This window comes from Notamacropus eugenii, chromosome X, assembly GCF_028372415.1.
Source record: "Notamacropus eugenii isolate mMacEug1 chromosome X, mMacEug1.pri_v2, whole genome shotgun sequence".
Taxonomy (NCBI): Eukaryota; Metazoa; Chordata; class Mammalia; order Diprotodontia; family Macropodidae; genus Notamacropus; species Notamacropus eugenii.
In genome coordinates this window covers 86,735,962-86,760,111 of record NC_092879.1, presented here as the reverse complement: position 1 = coordinate 86,760,111, position 24,150 = coordinate 86,735,962, and the positions used below count along the sequence as shown (strand labels likewise).

General features: G+C 38.4%; 1 pseudogene; it reads left to right on the top strand.

The window, feature by feature from the left end:
- The first annotated feature begins 1,830 nt into the window (after nt 1–1,830).
- LOC140516377 (nuclear ubiquitous casein and cyclin-dependent kinase substrate 1 pseudogene) overlaps nt 1,831–24,150 on the top strand; it is a 56,994-nt pseudogene continuing 34,674 nt past the window's right edge.

Genomic DNA, 24,150 nt, shown 5'->3' with positions numbered 1-24,150 from the left:
TAACAACAGTCCTGGTTAAATGTCCAGATTGAAAGAATAGTCAGCAATGGTTCAAGGCTAGCTCAGAAAGAAGTATCTAATAGAGTGCCCTAGGCTTGCTTGTACTTAGTGGTGTTAAACATTTGTATCAATGACCCACAGCAAATTACTTAACCCCTAAATGCTTCAGGCAATTCTCTAAAACTAATTTTCAGAGAAAGTTTCACTCAGAAAGAAGAGTTTCATCCACTGATGAAATCACAGTTCTGGTTCCCCCTCTACCCCCCACCCCCCCTTCATAATAGCTTAAAGGCACAGATGTTATACTTTTCAAATAAGCAGGTGAAACAAAGCTGGGAGGGATAAGACACTGGATGACGGTCAGGATCTAATGAGGTCTTGACAGATTAAAACACAGAACCAAATCTAATAAGTTGGGGGGGAAAGTACGCAATGTATGAACTTAATTGTTTACATACTATGCCTCCAATACAACGTAAAATTTCCTTGTGAAGACACTGTTTTTCCTTTTATCTTTGCAGCTCCAGGATCTAGCACAGTACACATAGAAAGTGCTTGTTGGACTGGAAACACAAGAAGTAGCGGACAGAGTGTTGCCAACAACTACCAAGTGGATGAAGACAATTTCTTTCATGGTGGGTAGACAAGTCTCTGAATTCAGATACCAGAAAAAAAAATCCAGGCAACTTGGAAATGCATTGCTAATCAAGGAGAGTTTTTGTAATAAGAAGTGGTAGTGCTGGTGGTGGCTGAGGGTAGGTAGAGAATGACGTCTTTGAAATGTATCAACGAATTGTTTTTCAGTAGTGTAAGATTTGTCAACTAGTTCTTTCTGAAAGGCACAGTCTAATGTCAATTAACTACAAAAAATGTGGACATCTGATTTAATGAGGGTAGGGAAATCCAAGTGTAGAAGCACACTCAACAGGTGCAACTCATCCATAACTTGGAGTCTTCTTCGAGAGTTGTCTGTGTCACTGAAAGGTTAAAGGATTTTCACATGGGTGCATGCATGCTATGAGGCAGAAGCAGAATCTGAAGCCTGGTTTTTCTGACTTCAAGGAAAACTCCACTCTCCACTATACTCTGCTGCTTCACGATGCGTTATTTATAATGCCCTAATTCCTAAGCCTGACTTACAACATTTCAGTGTCTGCTCTATGCTTTATACTGTCCCTCCATGAAACAATTAGAAAGAAGTCCCTCTCTTACAATTTTCAGAATAATTGGTGCCACGGCCATGATGTTTATTTTTACTTGGCACAGAGCGGCCCAAGAATGATTGGGCCTGATTATTAGATGAAAAAAACTATCTTATATATGGATGCACATATACATACATACATATATATGTACATGCGTGTGTATAAAAAATTGTCCTCTGCTTCAGTGCATTTTGTCTGTTTGCTGTCTTGAGTTGCTTTTTCCATGAGCCTTCTTTGAGGAAAGCTATTTTTTTTTTTATTATGCACTATTTTTCCACAAGCCTGATGCTCGCTTTATAGCAATCATCTGACTATTCTTCCAACCATTACAACAGTTGCCTGGGCTCTGACTTCTAACACTTGTTGTTTTGGTTAGTTTCCTATTGGCATTATGACATTTTAAAATTGGTGGCTGCTGTAGTATTAGCTAAAAAGGAAAAAAAGAAAATCAACTAAGATGGTGGAAAAAGATGGAGCAGCCATCCAGCTGGACTCTTCCAAAATTTCCCTCCAATCAACTTCAAAATAACTTCTCAAATAAAATTTTGGAGAAGCAGAGCCAACAAAAAGTCAGAGTAATATATTTCTTTCATGCCTAAAACAACTTAAGAGATCAACAGGAGACATGTGTAACACTGGGATGGTTACTGGTCTGGAGCCTAGCAGCAGCTCAGCAGGGGACCTTGGAGGCAGCCATAATTATGGTAGGAGCAGCAACTTTGGGATCTCTCAGCCCAAAGATGGTAAAGGGTTCAGACAACTGGTTAGAAAGAGGTTACAGGAGACCCTTTGCTGACATCAAGTGCAGCTGGTGCTAACTGGCATCTCTATTGCTGATACCTAGTTCTGGGTGGCAGTTCCAAAGTACAGAGGAACACTTGTGGTCATTCAAAAAGGAGCAGGGGCCATGACTGCAGTTCTAGGACAGAGAGGAACACTAGTGTTTGTGGCTGCAACAGAGCAGGGGTCCTGGTCACAGCTCCAGGGCAGAGAAGAATGTTAGTACTTGTGGATACAGGAAAGCAGGGACCTGGATAAAAATCAGAGCACAGACCAAAAGAACAGTGACCATACTCCTCCTTGGATCACACCACCTTGGAAGTACCAGAAACTAGCAGATCACCAGAACTAGCTTTGAAAACAGCAGCATGAAAAAGATTAAAGTTTGAGACAGTGCTTCACCACCTAGAGGTGAGCAGAGTCGAACTATAACATAAAGGTCAAGGTCAAGAAATAGGCTGGAAAAATGAGCAAACAACAACAACAACAAAGAACTTAATTGTAAACAAAGCTACTAAAGTGGCATAGAAGATTTAAAAAAAGAGAACGCAACAATGTGAAAACAATTACAAGCAAAGTCTCAAAGAAAAATTCTAATTAAACTGAGGCTCAACAAGAACTCCTGGAACATAAAAATAAGTATGGTAGGGGAGAAATTGGGAAAAGAAATGAAAATGATACAAGAAAATTACGAAAAGAGAATTGATAGTGTGGTAAAAGAGGCATAAAAATACTGAAAAGAACTCCTTAAAAGGCAGAATTGATCACATGGAAAAAGATGTACAAAAATCCACTGAAGGAAACAACTTAAAAACTAGAACTGGCCAAATGGAAAAAGAGATACAAAAGTTCACTAAAGAAAATAATTCCTTAAAAATGAAAATTGGACAAGTGGAACTTAATGACTCCACGAGACATCAAGATACAATTAAATAAAATCAAAAGAATGAAAAATTGAATAAAATGTGAAATAGATGAATAAAACATTTATATAACTAAACAGAAAAGTACATACAGAATAATAAAAATAATTTCTGAGGGAGAGAACACTAATAATGAGAAAGGGTCAGAAAAGACCTGTTGTTATAAATGGTATCTGAGATGTATTTGGAGGAAAAGTAGGCAACAAATCTCAAAAAATGATGTTATTTAGAGTTGTATATTGTTGTATATAGAGTTGTATATTGTTTATTTTTTACCTAATGTTCTCTTTCTCTCAGCATCCCTAGTAGGAAAGTTAGGTTGGCCTTAACCTGCGTCAGGTTGTTTTTTTAAAAGCACTATGATACTATATGTGTGAGAATCATGAAACAGAATCATCTCAGAAGAATCCAAATTGTGAATAACCCAAAGGTGACAGAACGATGCATGGCATGCCTTAGGATAATAGAGGACCTAGTTAAGGTAATATAGGCAGCAGCACATTACCAAAAATAACTGATATGCAAGGAGTATAAAAGATAACCACAACATGGTTTTAGACAGTACCCAATGGTTTGAAAAAGTGTTTTATATTTGTTATCTAACTTTAGCTTCACAACAGCCCCATGAGAATTTTACAGATGGGGAAAATTGAGGCTGGAAGAGGTTAAGTAAGTTGCTCAGGGTCACATAGCTATTAAGTTTTGAGGAAAGATTCAAACCCAAGTCTTCCTAACTCCAAATTCAGCACTCTATCTACTACATCACAGAAAAGAAAGTGGATTAGAAGTGATAACATGACATAGTGGATGACAGCAGTAGAGGCAGAAAGACATGGGTTTGAATCCTGCCTAGAAACTTAATAGCTGTGGGACACTGGGGAAGTCACTTTATACTGCTGAGCCTCAGTTTCTTTATCTGTGAATGGGGGTGTAAATGTGGCCTCTAAAGAACCTTCCAGCTCTAAATCTATGGTCCTATGGTCATTCAGTGAGAAGAAACGATAACAGACAGACAAGTTAAGTACTACACTAGCACCTAAAAGACTTGAAGACTTAAATCAGCTCTTCTCAACCTGGGTTCTGTGAACATGGTTTTTAAACACTATATTTTAATAACTATATTTCCAAATACTTGATTTCCTCTGTAAGTCTATGTATTCTGTGCATTTAAAACTTTATTTTGAGAAAGGCTCCATAGAGTTCACCAGACTGTGAAAGGGCTCCATAACACAAAAGAGGTTTTGGAGAGATTCTCTATGGATGATTTTTGGTGAGGACAATGATGAGAGGGTGTAGACGAGGTGCAAGCCATACTGTTGGTGATGGACTCAAGTTAACAAGATACAAGTTCATCAAATACATTGTAATCAAACATCTCCAAAAAGTCATAAAACTCCATTGTAACGTCCAGCTGATTTTTTATAACATTATTTCCATAACGTTAATAACCCTGTCATATTATTTCACTTGATATCATGTCTTCATAGAACCAATTAATGATATGGGGGGATGGGGGCTATGCCTGAACTTTTACCTCTTTTCTACCCAGTATTTACTCTCATGGTCTCTGACCTCCCTACTTCAAAATGGCTTCCTCTTCGAAACAGTTTTGTCTTTCTTTCGCATTTCTCATTATCTCACAATTGATCCTGTTTACTAATAATTAATGACATCCAATCTATCCCCTAGCTCTGCCCTAGTTAAACTGATCTATACCTAACTGGAAAGTGTCCTCTAGTTCTTTCTTTTCTTAACAATCAATTATTTTGTTACTCCAAGGCTCCATGTTGGCCTCTCCTATTTTTCCCATGAGGGACAGCATCCACCTCACATGTCACCTTGAGTTTGGTTTTAATGTAACCTCAAAAAAGAATGCTATTTAATTTCTATTTACTTTACCCTGAAACAAGCCTTCACTAACTCTTCCTCATTTTTAAGTCCTTCTGTAAATCCTTTTTAAAATTAGGACTGCACTTCTGATATGTTCAATCTGAAGGCCCTATTGCCTTTCCCAGTTAATAAGGCTAGCTGTGATAGACAATGAAGGGGACTTCCTCATTTTTTGTGGTTATTCCATCTGTGGGGGGTGGAAAGGCAGGAAGCATGATCAGTGAGTTCCATGTAGTCCCCAAGAGATGAAGAACATGAGGAAGACTTACGAAGATTTCCTCAAACATTCTTAGCCCTACAAAAAGTTTATTCATTATAGTCCATATTTGGAATCCATTCCTGTTTTAATACAGCACTGAGACTTCACGACACATGGAATAGCTTTAGGGTCAACAAAAAAAAATGTAGACAAGGATATGAATTTGGTCATGGAAGAATTAAGTTCATTCTTATTCTAAGCTCAGCAACATCATCAGTCTTGGTCACTAAAGTAATCCTATGATCCCCTTTCTATTCTCGAAAGAACTGTTTTCCTTGAAGTTAAAAGGGCTGGTCAGGGAGCAGGTTGTGCTAAGACAGCTGCAGATGACAGACTTTTCTGTGTGAAACTTGCAAAATAAGGGGCTAGTACTTTTGTTCAGCCTAAACAGAGCAGGTGGGAGATCTTGGCCTCCACACTACACTTTCTGAATAACAAATAGACTTTTGAACATAGCCATTGCCACTAGGGCAGAATGGATGCTGAAGCCTCTTGTCTCTGATAAAAACATCAATATTTGTCATTGTCAACTTTCATGAAGTTCAGATCTTGCATTCCTCTATCCCTAATGATGTCACTGACCTTTACCAAATGAATACAAAGATAAAAGTACACATCAGAGTAGCATTTGGATCCCTCATTTTCATGCTTCACGTTCATTACAAACAATGATTTTTAACTAACTTCCCCAAATTGCAGCAAACATCCTCTCCATATGTATATACTACCCACTTTTCATGACTTTAAACCAGAAAGGAACCTCATACAGTAAAAAGGCCATAACTATAGCTTTTCTGAAGTGATACTCATACACGCAAAAGGGAGCAAGCTCATCTTTTTAAAGTTCAAATATGATTTTCTTCTTTCACTAAAAGGCATTTTTGAGTCAAAATCTAAGAAATAATCTTTGACCATAAAATGCCCTCCTGGGGTGTATGAGTTGGGGTATATAGGGTACTGAAGGAGGACTAGCACCTTGGTGTGAGGGCTGCTCATGCACGTTCAGTATCCCCTGTCACCCAACTGTCACCTGTAGCTCCAGGAAGCTGTAGCATGTGCAGCAACCACACCCTGGTAAACCACCTCAGCGTAGGGGCTGATACCACATTCAGGGTAACCAACAGGCCTCAGATTTGCCAGTGAGTTAGGAGAGGGTCTATCCCAAGTATATGAAGACTTTCCCTGGCACAATGGGCAGATAAGAACAATTTGTTCTAACAACCATGAAGTGGGAGGGAGCAGGTACTACAGACCACCAAGGCCATCCACTGCATCCCAAGCTATCACCAGTTGTCCTGACGTTTGTCCTGCCATTGGACTCTGATGACTCTGGAAGAGAGAGTGAGGTTGATGATCTTGTGCAACTCGGTCTCACTTAAATCCAATTATCACCCCATGAGGTCACTGGTCTTCTTCAAAAACAAAGAAAAAATAACAATTGTCCTGAGAAAGAGATCTCTCTAGGCTTTCAAACTCCAAATCCTTGCAAGTGTGGCAGAGAAAATCAAACGTTCTCTAAGTCTTGGTATCCTCATTTACAAAACAGAAATGATAATATTTGTCCTAGCTACCCTTAAATGAGATAAGGGATGGAAAGCATAAATGCTATGAAAATGTTGGGTGTTATCATTATTAGTCTAACCCTCTCATTTTATATGTATTACAGCTAGGTGGTGCAGTGGAGAGAGCCCCAGTGCAGGAGTCAGGAAGGCCTGAGTTCAAATCTCACCTCAGACACTTGACACTCACTAGCTGTGTGACCCCAATGGCCTCATCCTGATGGATATCTGGTCACTAGATTCAGATGGCTCAGGAGGAGAAGTGAGGCTGGTGACCTGCACAGCCCTCCCTCACTCAAAACAAAGTCAAAGGCAAGTCATGTCATTATTTCTCTGATGGCATGGTCTTCTTCAGCAACGAAAGGTGAATACACCCTGCTAAACAAAGAAACTGAGGCCTCAAGGGTTAGAAACATATCTGATATAAGTGAAGCATGTCTTTGCTGCCCTTAGCATAGTAGAGCTATGTTCTTCCCTCTTTAATGGTTCCCTTTGCTCTTAAAATCAGAACGCTTATAATCATATCTGGAACGAGCCTTAGATAATGTCCAGTTCACCTCTATGTTACAGATGAGGAAACTGAGATCCAGAGAGATGAAGTGACTTGTCCAAAGTCACACAGTTAGGAAGTGTCAGGACTCCAATTTAAGTTCACATGCCCCTGTTTTTCAGCCAGTGTTCTTTTTAAACCTACTACAATGCCTAGCAGTTCCGTGTCCTCTTAAATCATTTTCCTATCAAAACTTCTGCCAAAATAGGATGTGAAACTCATTCACACTAAAGTATAAATCACTGATAACAGCTTAAAGACTTACCTCCTCTTACTATTGTGCCATAAGAAATGATGAACAAGGGGTGTGGAGCCAAGATGGCAGACTAGAAAGACACACTTACTCAGGGTCCTCCCCACAGCCCATAAAATACCCGTAGAGAGGGACTCTCAACAAATTTTGGAGCAGCAGAAGTGGAGAACAACAGAGTGGAGGAGATTTCCAGCCCACAGTGACCTGAAAGGCCTACAGAAACGTTGCTTGAGCTGGACACGGAGGTGAGCACAGAGCCCAGACCAGCCTTGGCTGAGCAGCGCAACGAGACTCTGGGAGGAGGACACCTCGTGGGTTGGAATCTCCAGTCACAGAAGCGGGTCCTCAGATCCCTCAACCCACAGGCCCCAAAGGTCAGTGACGGGGTTTAATCAGCAGGCCAGGAAGGGAGAAGGGCTTTCCCATAGCTCCAGCAGCAGGCAGCAGCCACAGAGCCTGCACAGCAACCCATAGGGAAGCTCCATTGTTGGAGCATAAAAACCCCTAGGGGCATGGAAGAACTTAGTCTTACCTCAGCCCTCGGTGGAGGCCCTGGGAGAGCTGGTCTTTGTCTCACACTGAATGGTGGCCCTGCCCATCCAGCTTATCTGAAAATCAGCCCCCAGTGCTGACTTGGGAACTGGAGGCTAAGTGGCTGTGGAGAGGTATCTGCTAAGATTCTGAGCACAAAAATCCCTCTCTACATCCAGACCAGTACACGCTTGATTGTGCTACCTTGGAGGAACTGAGATCTCACAGATTCTCAGAGTACACCCTACTCTTGACAAAGGACCCAAGAGTCAAGTAACTGGTTGGGAAAATGCCCAAAAAAGGGAAAAAAAGTAAGACCATAGAAGGCTACTTTCTTGGTGAACAGATATCTCCTCCCATCCTTTCTGATGAGGAAGAACAATGCTTACCATCAGGGAAAGACATAAAAGTCAAGGCTTCTGTATCCCAAACACCCAAAATAAATATTCAGTGGGCTCAGGCCATGGAAGAGCTCAAAAAGGATTTTGAAAATCAAGTTAGAGAGGTGGAGGAAAAACTGGGAAGAGAAATGAGAGACATGCAGTCAAAGCATGAACAGCAGGTCAGCACCCTGCTAAAGGAGACCCAAAAAAATGCTGAAGAAAATAACACCTTGAAAAATAGGCTAACTCAATTGACAAAAGAGGCTCAAAAAGCCAATGAGGAGAAGAATGCTTTAAAAAGCAGAATTAGTCAAATGGAAAAGGAGATTCAAAAGCTCAAGGAAGAAAATAGTTCTTTCAAAATTAGAATGGAACAGATGGAGGCTAATGACTTTATGAGAAACCAAGAAATCACAAAACAAAACCAAAAGAATGAAAAAATGGAAGATAATGTGAAATATCTCATTGGAAAAACAACTGACCTGGAAAATAGATCCAGGAGAGACAATTTAAAAATTATGGGCCTACCTGAAAGCCATGATCAAAAAAAGAGCCTAGACATCATCTTTCATGAAATTATCAAGGAAAACTGCCCTGAGATTCTAGAACCAGAGGGAAAAATAAATATTGAAAGAATCCACCAATCACCACCTGAAAGAGATCCAAAAAGAGAAACTCCTAGGAACATTGTGGCCAAATTCCAGAGTTCCCAGGTCAAGGAGAAAATATTGCAAGCAGCTAGAAAGAAACAATTCAAGTATTGTGGAAATACAATCAGGACAACACAAGATCTAGCAGCTTCTACATTAAGGGACTGAAAGGCATGGAATAGGATATTCCAGAAGTCAAAGGAACTAGGACTAAAACCAAGAATCACCTACCCAGCAAAACTGAGTATAATACTTCAGGGGGAAAAATGGTCTTTCAATGAAATAGAGGACTTTCGAGTATTCTTGATGAAAAGACCAGAGCTGAAAAGAAAATTTGACCTTCAAACACAAGAATGAAGAGAAGCATGAAAAGGTAAACAGCAAAGAGAAGTCAAAATGGACTTACTAAAGTTGAACTGTTTACATTCCTACATGGAAAGACAATATTTGTAACTCTTGAAACTTTTCAGTATCTGGGTAGTTGGTGGGATTACACACACACACACACACACACACACACACACACAGCACAGAGTGAGTTGAATAGGATGGGATCATATCTTAAAAAAATGAAATTAGGCAGTGAGAGAGAAATATATTGGGAGGAGAAAGGGAGAAATGGAATGGGGCAAATTATCCCTCATAAAAGAGGCAAGCAAAAGACTTTTCAGTGGAGGGAAAATGAGGGGAGGCAAGAGAAAAACATGAAGCTTACTCTCATCACATTCCACTAAAGGAAGGAATAAAATGCACAATCATTTTGGTATAAAAACCTATCTTACAATACAGGAAAGTGGGGGGGAAGGGGATAGGAGGGGTGCGGGGGATGATGGAGGGGAGGGCAGTGGGAGGAGGGAGCAATTTGAGGTCAACATTCTTGGGAAGGGACAAGATCCAAAGAGAGAACAGAAGAAATGGGGGGCAGGATAGGATGGAGGGAAATATAGTTAGTCTTATACAACATGACTATTATGGAAGTCATTTGCAAAACTATAGAGATATGGCCTATATTGAATTGCTTGCTTCCCAAAGGGAATGGGTGGGGAGGGAGGGATGAAGAGAAGTTGGAAGTCAAAGTTTTAGAAACAACTGTCTAGTATTGTTCTTACTACTAGGAAATAAGAAATACAGGTAATGGGGTATAGAAAGTTATCTGGCCCTACAGGACAAAAGAGAAGATGGGTCAAGGGAAGGGAGGGATGTTAGAAGAGAGGGCAGATCAGTGATAGGGGCAATTAGAATGCTCGATGTTTTGGCGTGGGGGAGGGGAGAAATGGGGAGAAAATTTGTAACCCAAAATTTTGTGAAAATGAATGTTAAAAGTTAAATAAATAAATTTAAAAAAGAAAAAAAAAAGGAAATGATGAACAAGAAGACTTCAGGGAGGCCTGGAAGGACTTATATGATCTGATGCTGAGCGAAAGGAGCAGAACCAGGAGAACTCTGTCCACAGTAATGACCACAGTGTGTGAGAGTTTTTTCTGGTAGACTTGGAACTTCTTAATAACACAAGAACTTAAAAAAAAATCCCAATGGTTTTCTAAGGCAAAATGCCTTCCACACTCAGAGAAAGAACTAGGGAATTCATTCACAAAATGTAGCAGATCATGTGTATGTGTATGTGTGTGTGTGTGTGTGTGTGTGTGTGTGTGTGTGTGTGTATTATGTTTTGATTTGTTATATAATTTCTTCCATTTATTTTAGTTTGTCTACATAGCACGACTATAGTGAAAATGTATTCAGTAGGAAGGTATATATAGATCCTATATAGAATTGTATGCCATCTTGGGAAGGGAGGGGGGTGGGGGGGGTAGGTGTGTGGGGGGTTAAAATCTAAATTTAATGGTAGTGATTGTTGAACATTAAAAAAATAAATAAATAAAATTAAAAATTAAAAAAAAAGTTACCTCCTCTAGGAGAAGTACCACGTCAATAAAGGTAAACCTAACTAGATTTCTTGGCACAAGCCAGAGGGTAGAAGACATTTATTTCTTCTTCCCTTTTTCAAAATCATACCATACAGAGGTAGTAGTCTTTCTCAACCAGTCTTGCACTTAGCCTGACCCTTTATATACAGATGCTGACACAAATATCACAAACATAATTTACACATTCTTTCATTATTCTATTGTCTCCATACACCACATCGGTGGTATAAGCCTTCCTTTGTAAACTTATATAAGGCAAGAACTAACCCTTTGCCTGTACCTGGGAGCCATACTTAGACTTCAAAAATGCTTTGAGATGATGGGAGTGAGGATGCTGCCATTTTAAAACTTCCTAACACAAGGAAGTTGATGATTCTTTTCACAAGGGCAACAGGAATCACCTGGGGATTACAAACGAGTTCATCTTGCCCTTGTCCAATAAGAGCCAAGGGCATGCTAAATTGAGAATTGATTAACCAGGTAAAAGAAGAAAATAATCCACAGGAAAGGAACTTTTTTAAAAGAAATGCCAAATAGGTTTCCCAAAGTCAAACCAGAGATCTATTCTTCCTAACAATTTTTCATTCCCTTTGACTGAGAAATGCCTTTGAGATGTGGTGCAAAATTTCATCATTTTCAGAAAATAAAACCTTACACTGGAAACATTAATTTTGCAGTGTGGATCAAGACGTGGACTGAAAATATATCTTCCTCAAGCCCAGAAGGGACATAATCTGTTGCCTTTTCTTCCCTATGCCAATCCTAATCAGCAGAAGTACTCCTGGTAATAGTCCCAAGATTCAAAAGCTAGGGACCCACTGCACATATTTCCTAGATCAGGTATGCATGATTTATTAGGCTGAGTTTTGGGGCTTTAGAATAGGACAAAAATCTCAGCAAGCTAATGGTGGGAGGGATAGGCTTAATACAGGCTTGCTTGTTGCAGGGCTGTTTCAATAAAAGGAAAACTATCAGCACAAATGACCATTTGAACAACAAACCTAACAGAAATCATATGATTGTCTCAATAGATGCAAAAAAGGATTGTGACAAAATATAGCACTCATTCCTATTAAAAACACTATAGAACACAGGAACAAGTGGGGTTTTCCTTAAAATGATAAGTAACATCTATCTAAAATCAACAGCAAAGGGGACTCGACTTCTGGGAGCCAAGATGGCGGAGTGATTGGTAATTGCTATCTCCTTCCCCTTGTTGACTTTGAAGAGCCCAGAGAATATCTCCCCAGGAAAAATCCTGTAACAGTGGGAGCAGCAGAAGGGGTAAACAGTCTCTTAGCCCATGAGGCTAGGAAAAATTGCTAAGGAAGGTCCCTCTTGCTGTGGCTGAAGGGGACCAGTGCAAGACCAGAGTTGTCCCAGATAGCCCCACTTCAGCAAACTGGGAAAAGATCCTGAGCCCCAGGGGGGTGAAGTTCGCCGCCAATACCAGGTCCCCAGGCATGCCTCATCACCCCAGGGAAATCAAGAAGACACTAGCCCAGATGGGATCACCAACTGCTAAGCTTACCTATGCTCTAGCTCAGCAGAGGAGACTTCCTCTGGCCAGACAACCCCTCCTCCACACTCAACTCCCCCAAAGGGCTACAAAAATGTGCATACCCTTTGACCCAGCAATACCGCTTCTGGGACTCTATCCCAAAGAGATCATAGAAATGGGAAAGGGTCCCACTTGTACAAAAATATTTATAGCAGCTCTTTCTGTGATGGCCAAAAACTGGATATCAAGGGGATGCCCATCAATTGGGGCATGGCTGAATAAGTTGCGGTATATGGATGTAACAGAATACTATTGTGCTATGAGAAACAATGAACAGGAAGACTTCAGAAAGACCTGGAAAGATTTATATGATCTGATGTTGAGCGAAAGGGGCAGAACCAGGAAAACTTTGTACACAGCAACAACTATAGTGTGCCAAGAATTTTTCTGGTAGACTTACCACTTCATTGCAATGCAAGGACTTATAAAATTTCCAATGAACTCTTGAGGCAAAATGCCTTCCACACCCAGAGAAAGAACTATGGAATTGGATCACAGATAGAAGCAGACCATTTTCTTTTGTATCATTTTGTTCTATGGTTTTTCCCATTCATTTTAATTCTTCTATGCAACATGTATTTAATAGGAATGTATGTGTAGAACCTATGTAAGATTATATGCCATCTCAGGGAGGGAGTGGTGAGGGAAGGGGGATGGAGGGTTGAAGGGGAAAATATCTAAGATATATGGAAGTGATTGTCAACCACTGAAAACAAATAAAATAATTTAATTTAAAAAAAAGAAACATATGACCCAGAATTGAAAAATTAACTTGTAATTTGATTTCAATTCAATAAACTATTTTTCAATAAAAAATAAAATAAAATTAACAGTAAGTTGTACATGTAATTGGTGATAATAAGCTAGAAATTTCCCCAATAAGATCACGGGTAAAACTAGGATACTCATTATCAACACTATTATTCAATTTTGTACTAGAAACGTTAGCTTTAGCAATAAGAGAAGAAAAAGAAACTGAAGGAATTAGAAATAAATACACTCTAGCAAGAAAAGCAAAAGAAAATACAGTTGCCAGAAACATGAAACAAACTCTCCTTGTTACAAAAACATGGACCGAAACTAAAAGAGTAAAACTGAAAGGTACATGTGAAAGACTCACCTGACAAAGCTTGTAAATTTCCTCTCTTCAAGCCATCTTGAGCCCAGCTACCAAAAGAACCCTTCCTAAGACACACACCTGACCATATATCTATAAGAGATAAGAATCTTTAGTGCCTCCCTATTTCCTCCAGGACAAAACACCATTCCACAGCTTGGCACTTAAGACCCTTCACAACTTGGCTCTAGCCCTGAGGGATGCATGAGGATCGTTAACACTCCTGAATAAGGCAGGAATCAGAATAAAATGTAACTGAGAAATATTTACAAAATGAAAAAAATGTAATAAAACATAGAAAATATTAATATGTGTCTTTTAAGTCAATATGTAGTTTACAAGAATCTTTGAGTATGGTTTAGTGGCCCCTCTTTCTATTTGAATTTGATACCACTGCTTTATCCTACCTTTCTAGATCTATTGTACATTACTTCCTTTAATGGAGTCTGCATTCCAGTCAAACTGACCAGTTTCTGGCACTACATTTCTGATCTTACTACCTTTGTACAAATTGTTCCTCCTGCCTGGAATGTACACTCTCCTCACCTCAGCCTCTCCGTTTATTTTACTATCTCTATGTACCACAGCAATGGTATATGCCTTCCCTTGTCAACTCAAGTAAGACAAAACTAACTCTAAGCAGGTTTTGGGGAGCCATATTAGGGCTTCAAAAGTGTTTTAAGGTGATAGGAGTGATGATGCTGTCATCTTAAAACTTCATAACACAAAGAAGTGAATGATTCTTTTTACAAGGACAATAGAGATCAGCTGGGAGATTACAAACAAGTTCATCTTGTCCTTGTCCAGTAAAAGTCAAGGGCATATCAAATTGAGAATGTATGCCCCTAATTTTCTTCAAAGCTCATCTCATGCATCTTAAGAAGCCCGGCAGCTAGGTGGCAAATTAACAAAGGCCTGGGCCCAGAGTCCAGAAGACCCCAATTTCAATCTGTCCTTAGATACTAGCTAGCTGTGTGACCTTGACTAAGTCACTTAAAAAAACCCAAAACCTCTGTGTTACTCAGTTTCTCATCTGTAAAATGGGGATGATTATAATAGCACCTATCTCTTAGGGTGATTATAAGGATAAAATGAGATATGTATAAAATACAATGTGAACTTTATAGCCGTATATATTATTATCCCATTAGCTGTTAGCATTCTATTTGTCCTTAAATTAACATCTATTTATTTGTTTAAATCTTCTATCTTCTCCTCCTGTCTAGCAGAATATAACCTCCTTGAGGGCAGGGACTATTTTCATTTTACCTCTGTACTCTATCCTCAGAACTCATAAGAGCACCTTGCATTTTATATATTTAATAAATATTTATGTTGTACTAAGCATACCCACTGACTCCTGTTGTGGATGCTGTCTTGCAAAGCGAGGTAGCTGGGAATCAGCTGACCAATTTCTGATGTATTTCACTGCCATCTAACTCCTAAAGAGCCAGAACTCATATGGAGCTATACTTCTGGGGGGAGGAGAAGTAGCTGGTGCCTCTCCCCGGATAGATGAACTGAAGGACATGGATTGATTGGGGCTCTTGCCAATCTCTACGACCTGAGGAAGGCTGGCTTGTCTCGAAAACTGCTACAGGATTTTAAGGTGCTGGGTAGGCCAGGGTAAGGTCACAAGAGCTCCATGCCAAAACATATATGAGGTCCCTGAACACTTCTTTCCCCTTGACTTACCAAGGATATTCATAACTCATGTGGTCTCTTTTCCAAGATTCCTGAGACTTAAAATGACCTAGGCCTCATCTAGGTTTCCTTGGGGTATTTTTATCAGGAGACACAATCGCTCTACCCCTGCCCAGAGAGCCCTGAGTAAGAATGTTCTGGACCCCAATTCAGGGAGTTCTCCTCAAGTCTGAGGAGTCAGTATTTTTTTCCTCAAAAATACTGTGCTGCAGGTGAATATTTTTTTCTAATAATCTGTGTTTTTTTTTATATCTAGCAGCCAAAGTACTTAGCTTTAACAAGGATTTTTTGACAGAAACAAGAATAGGGATTATATTGAATTATTGATAATTCAATGATAATTATTCAATAATAATTATTGGTAATGATTCCATAACAAATTTCAAAAGAGAAAATATAAAAGTAAATCTGTTATATTTAAGGAAACAGCAAAACCTTTTTTTAAAGACTTGCAAACAGGCAACTGTCTAGGCACATAAAATGTCTTCTTATCCCTATAATAACTTATTTATCAGCCTGCTACTCATAACTGCAATTCCCATCCTTGGAAATATTGCTCTAGAGCAGGGGTGGGAAACCTGTGGCCTCAAGGCCATATGTGGCCCTCTAGGTCCTCAAGTGCCACCCTTTGACTGAATCCAAACTTCACAGAACAAATCACCTTCATAAAAGAATTTGTTCTGTAAAACTTGGACTCAGTCAAAAGGCTGCACCCAAGGACCTAGAAGGCCACATGTGACCTTGAGGCCACAAATTCCTTACCCCTTGTCTAGATTAAAACAGAATCTAGAAAATAATTAAGGAGGGCAGGACCGTAAGGGTTAACATAGGAGTCCTTACACAAAGGGGCACCACTGATGACAAATTGGTTTATTCATCATTTTTTCCAGGTATGTAAGCTCCCTGATCATGATCAAATTCCAGCATGATTAAGGAGAATGGATACTCAGTAACACTGCCTTAAGTTATGGGGACACAGCTGGGATATGAATCCAAGTCTGCTCAGTTTAAATATGAGATTCTTTCTACAACCTCTTTAATTGACTGTCTAAATCCTATATGTATCTAGTTAGGTACATGTTGTTTTCCCCCGTGGATTGTGAGCTCCTTGAGGGCACATGAGACATGATCTTCCCTTTCTTTATATCTCAGGGCTTAGCACAGTGTCTGATATATAGTAAGTACTTCATCTTTGCTTACTGACAGATGCCACAGTTGCCTATTGAAGTTTTAAAAGGATATTCAAATCTTAAGTTATTTATAGACAAGTGCTACAGCCCTTTTTGTCCATCCTTTAAAGGCAAGTTCAAAAGGTTCGTGTTTTCATTAGTTCATGCCCACCCTTGCCTGTCACCATGCTAGCATGGTGAATCACAAAGTTTCCTTTTAGAATACTCACCTTTGTGTCTACAGTAACATCACAGGGTTCTAAATAGTCAGTGGCCAGTTGGCTGTCAGTCAGGACAGATCTCCCCTAAGACCTCCTCTGAGTCTAGCAGGGTGTGGGGAGAAGGGGTGGAGACTCCCCCTTTTCTACCCCTCTCCCTCCAACCCCCCCCATCTTTACCCCCCACTCCAATTCTCTAAGCTTGCCCACCTGGCCCACAACAGCAGGCTACCTATCCAAGCTAGAGCCTTGGCAGCTGGTATACAAAGACAGGTGGGAAAAGAATGAAACCCAAGGGGTCACAGAGGCAGTCCTCCTCTATGATGCTCCCAGCCAAGAATTCCAGCCCAGGGCTCCCGCTTCTGTTCTCTGGCCAGTCAAGGTAAGGCATAAGTAAAATATTGAAGAATCAGCAGGTTCTAAAATACAAGAATATAGAGTAAGCAGGAGATTCAACAATGTGCCAAATTCATGATGGAAAAAAGAGTTTTTAAAAATAGAGTTTTTCTAAAGATGAGGCAAAAACTAGAAAAAGCCTCCTTTGCTGAAAATGGAGCAGAGAGAAATGTACTTGAGTAAGACAAGGAGGAAGGAAATTGACCTGGAGGCCCTCCTCTACACATAAATAAAACCCAGGGTGGTCTTCCTCCAATTGAGAAAGACATAATATTTGCAGACTAAATTTATATTACAAGCAGATGCAGACAAATTACAGGAAGAATTGAATAATATAACACGGGACTTGAAAGATAATTAACAGAAAGGGTCCATTCCAAATCATATTTGTAGATGCTTTTGAGCATTATCCTGATGTTATGGAAAAACATTAAGCTGTTTTTAGGAGATATATCAATTCAGAAATTGACCTAGTAGGCATCACCATTCATCCTGATCTTCAGTCAGTAACCAAGGAGAAAAAAAAACTGTTCCTGGCATGCTGATGCTCACATCAGCCAGAGAATTAGTCCTCTAAGTTAAAAAATGGACATAAAATACTTACATATAAAGAACTTCAATTTTTTGTCTGTGATAATAAAGACAGAAGAGGTCAAATTGACTATTACTAAGGTTGCAAGTATTTTCATAGTCACCCCTGGCAGATTCAATGATCTTCAGATGAATAATTTAATTAACCCAAAAAGCATAACATATGATTTAAGAGAAAGTAGATAAAATGTTGAACAGAGGGTTTAAAACTTAAATAATAATAATTTCATTAATTGTTATAGTTAGAGAAATTATTATAAGTAGTGCTAATTGGCCTAAGGCTATTCACAAATTGATCCAATGATCATTTGCAAAGACTAGTGGGATTTAGCTACAGTAATTCCACTAGGGGAAAATTTATTGCTGAGGCTATATCATGACCTCAGCATCAGGGGTTTAGGTGTATAATTCTTAGATGTTAAGAGAGAACTAAGGGGCTAGGAATGTACACTGAATCAAGGTTAAAACATAAATAGTAAGAATATTAGTAGCAGCAAATCTAGCATCACCCATATTTTAACTTGGACTTTCCTCAAACCTTTGAGGACTATGTCCATACAACTGAGCACACTGGAAGACCTACACAACTGAGGGAATCAATTGCCTTCCTAATAAAAATCAGCTAGAAAATTAAGGTGAAATGACTAAAATTTTGGAGAGAGCTAACCAAGAATCTTCTAACAAACATTAATGGTAGGATAATACTATCAGCATAACTAGAAATAGGGAAGAAAGTCAGAAAACACTCACCCTGGAAGCACCTTGATTCCAGGAATTATATTTCATATTGAAGATTCACAGATAAATGGAAGTAGAAAACACTGCTTTGCATATGAAAATAGTAATATATCTCTGACATGATGTATGAATATATGTCTTAAAAGATGGCTATATTTTAATAAAATCGGAAGTATTTTTAAGAAAGAATCAAATGGGCACACTAGAAGAGCAGGGCGTATTGGAAATGGATGACAGTGATTTCCAGGAATGACTGGAAATCACTAGTAAGATTAGTACTTTGAAGAAAACCAACCAAGAAATCATCAGCTTACTTGAATTAATGGATTTACTACATAGTCAGAGAAAAAGCAAGAAAATTAGAAAAATCTCATAGGAGTTAACAAGAAATATTTATTGGTGTTGGAACTTTGTGGATTTCAGGATATGATTTCCAAGTAGCTAGCTAGCATGTTAAAGGTTTATGTCTAAATATATGGAAATAAAGAAAATCTGCTGACTTGTATATAAAAGGATCCATCTGCAACATAATATTTAAATATGAAGATGTCTTAAAAGTATGTCTGGACCTTAATAAAATCAAAAGTATTTTTTAAAAATACAAAAGGGCCAATGAAAAGAACTGGAAACATGGGGGAATGAATTGCCCTCCTTACCAGGAATAACTGGAAAACCAATGGTGTATTCATTAGCACTTTGGAAAGTCTTGACCAGAAAATTCCCAATGATCTTGTATTAACAACTGAATGATATAAACAACTTCAACAGAGAAAAGTGGAAGAAAGGACGTTAGCAAGAACTTAATGAAAATCAAGAAAGACTTATTGATGTCCAGAATCTAGATTACAGAATCTAGAACCTAGAGGCATCTAGATTTCAAGAGACAATCTTCCAATGACTATCATATTGAAAGTTCACATCTAAATGGAAGTAGAGAAAAAATATTGACTTTTGTATGAAGAAAATAGTATCCAATGGAATGATTAAAAATAAATGTTTTAACATGCTTGTACATCAACAAAGCCAAAAGTAATCTTTTTAAAGAAGAAAAAGGGGTATATTGGAAAACCAAGGCATGTAGGGAAAATGATCAACTTGCTTATAGGGAATGACTGGAAAATCACTGGTGAATTGATTAGAAGTCTGGAAAGAGTCAATTGGGAAATCTTGAATAAATTTACATTATTGGCTGAAAGATATCAACAGAGGAAGATAGGGATTTAGGAAGACCTCAAATAAATTGAAAAGAAATACTTAGTACTTTTGGAAGCATCTCGATTCCAGGAAATAGTTTTTCACTGAAGTTTTACATATAAATGGAAATAGAAAAAACGTACTAACTTCTGTATGAAGGGTTATGGTTAGTATTAGTCCTGAATATAATGCTTAAAGACAAAGATGCCTTAAACATGTCTATACTTAAATAAAATGAAAAGTATTTTTAAAAGCAGAAGAGTCCATACAAGAAGATCATAGAACATTGGGGAAATGATGATATTGCTTGCCAATAATAAGTGGAAAATCACTGGTGAGTTAATTAATGCCTTGGAAAGGGGCAACTAAGAAACCAGATAAGTGCCTGTAGTATTGAGTGAACAATATAAGTCATAGACAGAAAACAGAAAGAAAATGATATGGCAAAATCTCATAGAGGTAGAGAAGAAAAACATTAATCTTAGGATTCTATATCTAGAACTAAAAAAGACCTCAGAGGCAATCCAGTCCTGTCCTCTCATTTTATATATGAGAAAACTAAAACTCAAAGTGGCCAAGTGACTTGCCCAAGGTGATAAAAAGTTTCTTTCTCTGTATTCATCCTTCATTGCCAAAGAAGACCATGACATCAGAGAAATGATGACATGATTTGCACTTGACTTTGTTCGGAGTGAGGGAGGGCTGTGCAGGTCACCAGCCTCACTTCTCCTCCAGAGCCGTCTGAATCCAGTGACCTGATATTCATCAGGATGGTGACAAAGAGGATTGTCCAAATGTCCAAAGGAGGATTTTGTTCTGGGTGTATTGTCTCCAGAGCCAGTGTTCTTTCCATTGTACCATACTGCTACCTTATCTTAGAACTATCCAGATTCTGGGAAAACAATTTTCCATTGGCTATCATAATGAACTTAAATGTCCTAACAGAAATGGAGAAACTTAATGACATTTGTATGAAAGGATTAAACATTCCCCAAAGTAACATTTAGAGATGAAGATATACTTCACTGGCACAAGATGAGTTTTTTCTTCAAGAAACAATGAGGCCTAGTAGAAGACTGATGCACAATCATTTGTCAGGATTACCAGGATTACCAGTGACTACCAGGACTACCATCAGCATGTTGGAGAGAGCCCATAAGAAATTCCCAACGATATCGTATTACTGGCTGAACTATTTAAGAACAATAAACAGAAAAAAATGAAAATAGAAATTTAGTATCATCTCCTGAAAGTTAACAAGAAACAATTATTGGCCTTGGAAGGATCTAAATTTCAGGAAAATCTTCTAGTAGCTACCATATAGAAGATGTATATCCAAATGTAAGTAGAAAAAATAGAATGATTTTCATATAAAGGGATTAATCAGTGACCAACACAATGAAGATGAGTCAAATACATGTTTGTACTTACATAAAATCCAAAGTATTTTAAGAATAGAGAGGAATGCATAAAGGAAGTACTGAACACAAGGATTTTAAAATATCCATACTTATCTGCCTGGCCAGCAAAATTGCAGGTTAATTCAGTAGTTAAAAGGGAGCCAACCAAGAAACCCACAATTGGCCTGTATAGATTCCTGAATTCTATAATCAACAGAGGCAGAAAAAAGAAAGGTATTTAGTAAGATCTCATGGAAGTTCATATGCAAAAAAAATATGGATCTTCTATATATCCACATTGCAGAAAAAAATTTTCAATTTTTTCTCATACTGAAGTTCTGTATCAGAAACAAGTACAGAAAATTTCCTGAAATATTTATGAAGGAACTGACCAGGTTCCAATAGAATGTTTAAAGATAAATACTGTTTAAAAAGCAAGAAACTCTTCAATGAAAATCAAAAGTGTTTTTAAAAAAGAAACACATGTAATAGAAGAGCCAAGCATATGAGGGAATCAAGTATCCTAACTTCCAAGAAGGACTGGTCAAACAAAGGTTAATTCATTAATACTCTGAAGAACCAGAAAATCACCAAAGAACTTATATTACTGGCTGAATTATTTAAGTAGAACAAGGAGAGTAAAGAAGATGGAAGGAATAAAACATGATCTCCTATTTTGAAATTGCCAAGAAATACTTTTTATAAACCTTGGAAGAATCTAGATTCCAAAAAACAGTTTTTGATTGACTAATCCTGAAGTTTTGCAACTAAATGCAAATAGAGAAAAAAATAATGATTTTCATATGAAAGGAATGGTTGGTGTCCAATGTAACATGTAATGATGAAGATGTGTTAAATAGGTTTCCACTTCAACATTTTGAAAAAGCATTTAAAATAACAAAGTGGTGTATAATCAGCCAATCAATAAAGATTTATTAAGTGCCTACTATGTGTCAGGCACTGTACTAAGCATTAGGGATACAAAAAATGGCAAAAGAAAGTCCGTGTCCTCAAAGAGCTTAAATCTAATGAGGGGCACAACATGCAAACAAATATATAAAAATCAACTTATATACAAGAACAAAATAGCATCTTCCTTCATAGGAACTTTGAAATTAATTTGGGTATTTATAACAGTCAGAATGACTTGATCACTCAAAGGTGTTCTTAAAACAACACTTTTGTTACGGTATGCAACATTTTCTCGGTTTTGCTCATTTCACTTTTCATTTTTTTTGGTGCAAGTCTTTCCATATTTTTTTCTAAAATCATCAAGCTCATCATTTCTTATAGCAGAGTAATATTTTGTCTTGAACATTCACCACAATTTGTTTAGCCATTCCCCAACTGACAGTTATCCCCACAATTTCCAGTTCTTTGCCACCACAAAGAGAGCTTCTATAAACAGTTTAAAACATATAGGTTCTTTTCCTTTTTTCCCTAAACATCCTGAGAAACAGACCTAATAGTAGTATTGCTGGGTCACAGGGAGTGATTCGGTTTCCTGGCATAGTGATGGTTTACTGTCTAAGTTTCACAGGTAGACAACAAAGGGCTCTGCACAATGGTTCTGTAGACCTTCAGCTTGGTAAGCAGTCTAATACCTCCCCTCTCCCACTCTTTCCTTCAGAGCCTCCCAAATACTGAGTTAGCTCTGGCAATGCATGTGTCAACCTCATTATCAATGTGTACATCCCGGGAAAGCATATTGCGCCAAGGTAAGTGAATTTATCCACAGTATTAAAAACTTCTCCATTTGCTATAACTGATGGTTCTATGTATGGATGGTGTGGTGCTGGCCAGTGGAGAAACTGTTTTCTTAGTATTAATTGCTAGGTCAAAATGGGCACAAACAGCAGAGAATCTGTCCATATTTTGTTGCATCTCAGCGTCAGAGACTGCATTGAGTGCATCATCATCTGTAAATAAGAAATCATGTATCAACGTTCTCTCTACCTTACACTTGGCTGTGCAGCCTTTTCAAGTTAAACATTTACCGTCAATGTGGTAGCTAACCTTGATGCCATAGTCATCGTCACTGTAGGCATTTGACAACACTGCTGAAAACATCATGCTAAAAAGCACAGGGGCAAGCAAATAGCCTTGCTTCATTCCACTGGTGACTGGGAAATTCCTTTATTAGCAGCTGAATGGAAGAAGAATTGGAATAGGGAGGTTTGAAGTAGGCAAACCCATATGTAGTCTATTGAAATAATCTAGGTGAAAAGCAAGGAAGACTTGTGGTACCAGGGTCAGAGAAGAGAAGGAGGTGTATTCAAGAGGTGTTGTAAAGGTGGAATTGATAGACATTGATAACAGAATGGAAATGGAGAGTGAGAGAAAGAGACGAATCCAGGATGATTCTCAGGTTGCTAGTCTGAGGGACTAGAAAGATGGTGTTGCCCTCTACAGTAATAGGGAAAAGAGGAGAGGGGAACAAGAGGGTTTAGAGAGAAAGATAATTAGCTCCATTTTGGACATCTATATATAAAGGCAGAACTGAACATGTAGGTTCAACAATTTCTCTGCTTTTCAGAGCTGTCAGGAAATCACAGATGAATTCATTTGTTTTGAAAAGAAAGTCAACATATAAAAATCCTGTGGACTTCTGCTAATTCCTGAACTCTATCAGTAGCACTGGGGGAAAAAAGAGGAAGGAAAGAATTTAGCAAGATTTCCCAGAAGTTAACAAGACGCATTACTGATCTTAAAACCAACTAAATTCCAAGAAACAATGTTCCATTGACAATCATACTGAAGGTTTTTCTATAAATGCAAGTAGAAAAAACCTATTGATATGTGTACGAACAGATTGATCAAGTTCTGACAGAATGTTCACACATGAAGATGACTTAAAACGTAGTACTTCAATCAAGAGTATTTAACAATAGCCAATCAATATCACACTGTGGGAGAGTCAAGCATGTGGGTGAATTGATTACTCTGCTGTTTACCAAGAAAGACTAAAAAAATCACAGGTTAATTTCTTAGTACTTTGAAACTAGCTGGCCGAGAAATCCCCAAATGAACTGATTTTCCTGGGTATACTATTTAAGCAGCATAAGAGGGGTTAAGAGGTGCAGTGGACAGAACATCAGGCTTGGAGGCAGAAGACTGGATGTCAAATGGGGCCTGGGACACTATCTGTATG